The following is a 6,101-nucleotide window of genomic DNA, read 5'->3' as shown; positions in this document are numbered from 1 at the left end:
TGCCATGGGATGTCCATGGTATCTGGTAATTTATAAACAAACAAATCTTGTTCATCTGATAGTTCAATCGTAATATCCCTCTTATCTAGTTTTTTTTGTGATACAAATGTGCCTTCAAGGATGCTACTGTCATTTAATGATTTAGTAGAATCACTTGATGTTTCATCGTCGTCCTTAGTAATATGAGAGACATCTTTATACGTGACAGATATTCCTGTCTTTGATTTTAGGTCTTCAATCATTCGAGCATGAAAAGTGGAAGGCTACGAATAATACCATAAAATAAATTATCTTTTGAAGTGTAGTTGTTGTTATTATTATTATTATTATTATTATTATTTTTCTTTTTTTTTTTTAACAAAATTTAAATCAAACATATTTTTTACCTTCGTGTATATTGTAATCGAAGCACCTGTAAAGTTTTTCCGTCTCTCTAATAAATTTAGACTTTCTTTTGCAATTAGCCCAGTCCCTTTCTTCCACTCCAGAAACTCCTCAACTCGTATCCCAGCCTCGGGACTGACGGCGTACCATTCTTTAATCTTGTAACTATTACCACATTTGACAAGTACTTCGCTTGCAAGATTCAAGTGTAGATAATTTTTTTTCGGGTGTAAACAGATACTATGAATCTCTTCAGTAGTAGGTGGCTGCAATATAAGCAGCCACACGTGAGGTGATAAATTATTACCTTTCGAGAAATTTGAGAACTTCTTGAAATCCTCGTCAGTATTAATAAACGCGACGAAAAGCGTTTTGGAGTAATTTTTTATTTTTGGGTACTTTGCCGGAAGGTCTGGGATGGCAACGGCCACCGAGTAAATGAATTCACGTGAAAGTTCTCGCACAATTTTCACTACTGAATGTATATCTGTAGTTTCAAAAGAAAATTATTAATTTTTAATATTCACCTTTCCAATTAGTGACTTTACGCTTCTCACCTTCGTTTCCTTTATATACAATCCCTATACTAGTAGTTTTATACAGCTTTTGTACGTCAATCATTAAAGGCACATGATTTTCTATACTTTTAGTTGAACAAGACAGTATAAATGGAACAATGGCAAAAAAAAACACGAGACAGTATAACTTAATCATTCTAAGCTAAAAAAATAAAGAAAATATATATATATATATATATGTGTATGTGTATATATTATTCACATAGTTAAATAAATGATTTTAATAATGTATTTTACGTGGAGTTCTGAAAATAAGACTATGACATGTTTATCTCAATATGTTTTTAACTAGGATTTAAAATTTGTACAACAGTACTGATTTTGTTTTTAAGTCTTGAACAGAGTGGTCATAATACCTGTAAAAGACGCTTTTTTATTATTTCTTTTTTTAAACATTTGTCACGATATTGCATGGTAAAGTATGAAAAAATACAGTTTTAACTGTGAATTAAATATGTTGTTGAGTACCAACGTGCTTCGATCTTAGAGACTTTTTCAGACAGGTAGTGGTATTCGATACAAGTTTTTTTGATTAAACAAAAGGGTTATAGTGAGTTTTTACCGGATATAAAACAAAGTGCATTAAAAAAGTTTTAACTTGATGGTAAATAATAAAAAATATTAGTGTAAAAATTTATATGCACTTTGAACTCTGAAATTTAACAACCATTAATAATAAAGCTAAATTTTTAGATTATTTTGAAATCAAATGCTTATGAATTCTATTCCTAATTTTAAGAGCTGTTTTGAACAATTATTTTTTTTTTTGCATTTTTTAATTTGATTTTTTTTAAAAAATAAATAAAAAGATTTAAGGTGTCTAAATAATAAAATGAACGAAATAGCAAGACAATAATATTTTCAGAAAATTTTATGTAAGAAGGATCGCAAAAAAATAGAGTCTTTGATAATTGATAGAGAATATTGTCAAGGCAAGCACCAGGCATAAGAGACGTTTCGTAATTGCTGTAATGAAACTCGTAACCAGGGGAAAACTCTACTTGGTCTGCTGAAGTCGCAATAAACGTTTAAAAGTTGAAAAATTACTAATTTAAAAAGAGTGCATTTTTAATGTCATCCTTATTACAGGAAAGTTTGGTTGCAAGTATTACGTTACGTTACATCAAGACATCGCTGTTTTTATACAAATTCTTCACTCCTTTAATAAAGACAGGACAAAGTTTAATTTGAATTTACTAAAAAAAATTAATAAAAAGAAGAAAGATAAAAAAATGAAATAAAAATACAAAATTTAATAAATGATCTACTTACTTTGCATTATAAAGCTAATAAAAGTTTTTAATTAAAAAATTTGCCACTCTGTAATTATTTTGATAAAACAAGTACGCTCCATGATAAAAAACCAAGTATGATTTCGCCAAGAGTAAAATGAATCTATTTTCGTTAGAGACAGGACTTAAGCAAGTACTCACTTAATAAGTTGGCTCTTGTGACGTAAGAAGTGACTTTCAAGAGTTCCTTTTATTCAGCTCAGCACAGCTGAAATTGACTTTCTTTGAAAGCTGGAGGTTTGGATACTATAAACTTTACGGGTCACTTTTCACTAATAAACACTGATTAAACACTGGGCTCCTATGTCAAACTAGAGAGATAATATCTTATTGAAGTGGTCACTTTGGGTTGAGGTGTTGTCTAGCTGACGCACTGTGAGACAGTGTCGTGCTAGCGCTGGACATTTAAGGGCTAAGGTTTCGGAGTTATGTTCCCCACCACCAAAATTTTTCGGCCATCGAATAGGAAAAAAGTCACGCCCATGAAAACAGTCAACCCCTTCCTAACTTCCCCTCCTTTCGTCTTTATTTTTAAGCAGAGGAGGAGCGAGTCCACGTAGGCCAAGTTGCAAAGAATCAAAATTATGACAAAATTTTAAAGCAATCTATATTTTTCTTAAAGCTACTTTTTGTTTTTGACTTAATACTCACAACAATTTAGTTTTTTATAATAAACTTTATTATTTTTTAATGTATAAAATTATTTAATAACGCAAAAAAAAGTTACTAACTAAAATTAATTATCGAACAATTCACTTGTTTATTTATAGCGGCATAGATTTATGATTTTTTTTTAAATTAAAGTCTTATGAGCGTATCTAATTTATTAAGTTATTCATAACGCCTTATTACACAACTGTTTTTGAAAAAACAAAATAATGTCAAACATACATCTTAGTAGTTGATTATTGTGGTATTTACTTAATCAAGATTTATGTTTTAATTAATAGTGCAGAATCTAGTACACACCAACTTAAAGTTTATTATCATACAAAAATTGTCACTTTTACATTCATGTGAGACTTAAACATGTAACAGCTGTTCCAGAACACCGTACTTTCTCAGACAAAGAGTATTACAAACTCATCGTATTCAGCGTAACATGTCATCAATATGATGCCAACACGTATTACTAAGCTAGCAAATAAATTGAACTGCTTCTAAGGTGTCTATTAGCTTGCTAGTCGTGGCTCAACGTTAAATTTTTTATTCAAGATTAAAATTGTGATTGCATTGAAATAAATGGACAGTGTTGTGTAATTATTACTTTTTTTATGAAAGCGTTATAATGCTCAATAATTCGTACATCAAAATTTTAACCTATTTGTCAAAAATATAGTTTTTTTGCATAAACCGCTATTGAAACAAGTTACACCAGATGTTGTAACTTTTGAGTTTTTCTTTTAATATTTTTAAAGCAAAAATTCAAATGTTATTGATACATTGAATACTACTTTTGTGTTGTGTAACTTAAGTCTTTTTTAAATAATATCTTAGGGCATTCCAAAATATATGACAGAAATATTTCTTTTTGCTCGACCTCTATCTAATGTGAACTGTGATATCTTTGTATTTTGGTTTATGATAAATGCAAAAATTGAAGCAAACTCGTACCCCAGTATTAGTAATATCTCGAAACCTCTAACTGTTGTTTTCTTCCTTATTGACTGTGAATTCAATATTATAATGGAGGCTGTTGATAATTTTGACCAATATTGGCAATTGTCTTTGTAAGCCTTAAAAAATATTTTTAAAAATTGTCTAAATATTCGTGTCAGCATGATAGATTGTGGCTTGATTGATGATCCAATATGTTATTATGAAAGTTTATGTAAAATCTTCTGCTAAAAGTAAGCTAAGTAGGTTAGACATCTTTAAATCGTTTTTTGAAACGATATACTATTATTTTATCCAAAATAGTTTTGCTTAAGTAGCACAATAAATTCTTCGTAGTGTCATTTCTCATACATTCGTCAGTTTTTTTTTTACTTAAAACTCTTTAATAATTCTATGTTTCTTGTAGATTGAAAAAACTAGACAACGAATTCTTAACTTCGGAAAAAAATCATGTTACTATTCTCACTGATTTGAATGTTTGAAATTTTTTAAATTTAAGCTTATAAACTTTAAATACTGTATGTACATAAAAATTTCGTGCTGTTGCTTACAATATGAATTAATTTGGGACTTTTTTAAGAAGGAGCGTTAATAAGCAACACTATTGGTCTAATATGATATAAGTCCATGGGATTTGATAAACTAATATAGTTTAGAACGTTGCGAATTGACGAGTATGACTGAAAAATATGGCAGTCTTTTAAAAATAAGACTATTTTTGTATACTTGAATTATGACTTACTGAAATTCGTCAATTGGATTGTTAGATAAAATGTGAAAAATATCTGTACATTTCTTTATTTAGCTACTATAGTCGGTTTTTTTGCTCTCGTTATAATAATGATGTTTCTCCTTAATTCTTTTTTATGCTTAAAGCTAGACTTCGATATAAACTATTGGGTATTATTCGGTTTGTTCGTAAACTCATAGAATTAAAACTAAATTTTTTTCATAATAGTATTAATCATCAGCTTTTCTTGTAAAAGCATCCTTTTCCACACAATTTGTTGTCATAAGCTCTTTAGCATTGTAAATTAATCCAAAAAAACTCAATTTCAAAATTTTTTTCCACCATAATAAAAAAAAAAAACTGATTAAAGTATTCGCGTCTGTATGTATGGTTATCTCGGCTCTCACATACACTGTTGTTATTATGATAATTGCTGTTATCTTTTAAGTGTCTCTGACATTAAAAATCTATTGTATTCTAAATTTCTAGAGTTTTTTCTTGATATTCTATTTTTTATTGACTAACTTATTTACTTTTGGTCCTGTATTTTAATTCATGGTATGAAATTAAATTTTATTTATTTAAAAAAAAAGTTCTGAGTGTATCACTTTTAAGTAAAAACTTTAAATAAATCTTTTTCGGCACGTGATCTTTCTATCTAGTTTTAGCATCCTTTTCGACAGCTGCATTGTTGTGTGTTTGGTCAAAAAGCTGTCCAAATTTGTTCTTTTGTCAATGCGGTGAGTTGTTAGTTCTACTCTGATGTAGATGTTGTAAAACAAGATAGTCTGTGTGCACTTGATTGAAAAGCTAGTATTCACGCTCTTTAAATTATTAATTGTTGCGGTCTTTACTTAATGAAGACCTATTTTTAAATAATACTTTAGGGAATAAGAAATATCACAACCGAACGTTTAAAAAAATGTTTAGTTTGTAAAACGTTCAGACAGACGGAAACCGTGTACTGAAACAGCTGTTACTCCTTATGTTTCAACATAAATAAAAGTGTGAAAATTTTAGAGTGATAAATGTCAAGTTGTCTTCATTATTTCCTTAACCGTACACTTTTCATGCTTGAAGTAATACTTTTTCGACAAAAGTGAAATTTAAGAAATGCTGAAGTCTTAAAAGTACGGTAATTTCGAAATTTTTCATGCACTTTATAAATTTGACCTTATATTTATGCAGCAGGTACTAATATAAATGTAACTTGATATCATATAATATATAATTATTTATTAACTAATTATTACACTATGAGTAACTTTGTAGTAAAATTAGACGCTGTCTCATTGTTTAATTATTATTATATATAATATACTAAGGATTAGAGGAATCTGGGTGTTAAGCTATAGCATTATAGTTATAACTAAAAATCTTTTTCTTACAAAAAAGTGTCATAACTCATATTTAAGAAAATTTAAAATGAAATTCTAGCTTGAGTAGTTTTTATGTTTTACTTCAGTATGATTTTGATATTTACTGTAAGTGAACATATTA

Source organism: Copidosoma floridanum, unplaced genomic scaffold (assembly GCF_036245765.1).
Source record: "Copidosoma floridanum isolate Cflo_tuat_1 unplaced genomic scaffold, Cflo_Japanese_pri ptg000046l, whole genome shotgun sequence".
Lineage (NCBI taxonomy): Eukaryota > Metazoa > Arthropoda > Insecta > Hymenoptera > Encyrtidae > Copidosoma > Copidosoma floridanum.
The sequence above is the reverse complement of the archived record's forward strand: the minus strand, read 5'-3'. Positions refer to the sequence as shown.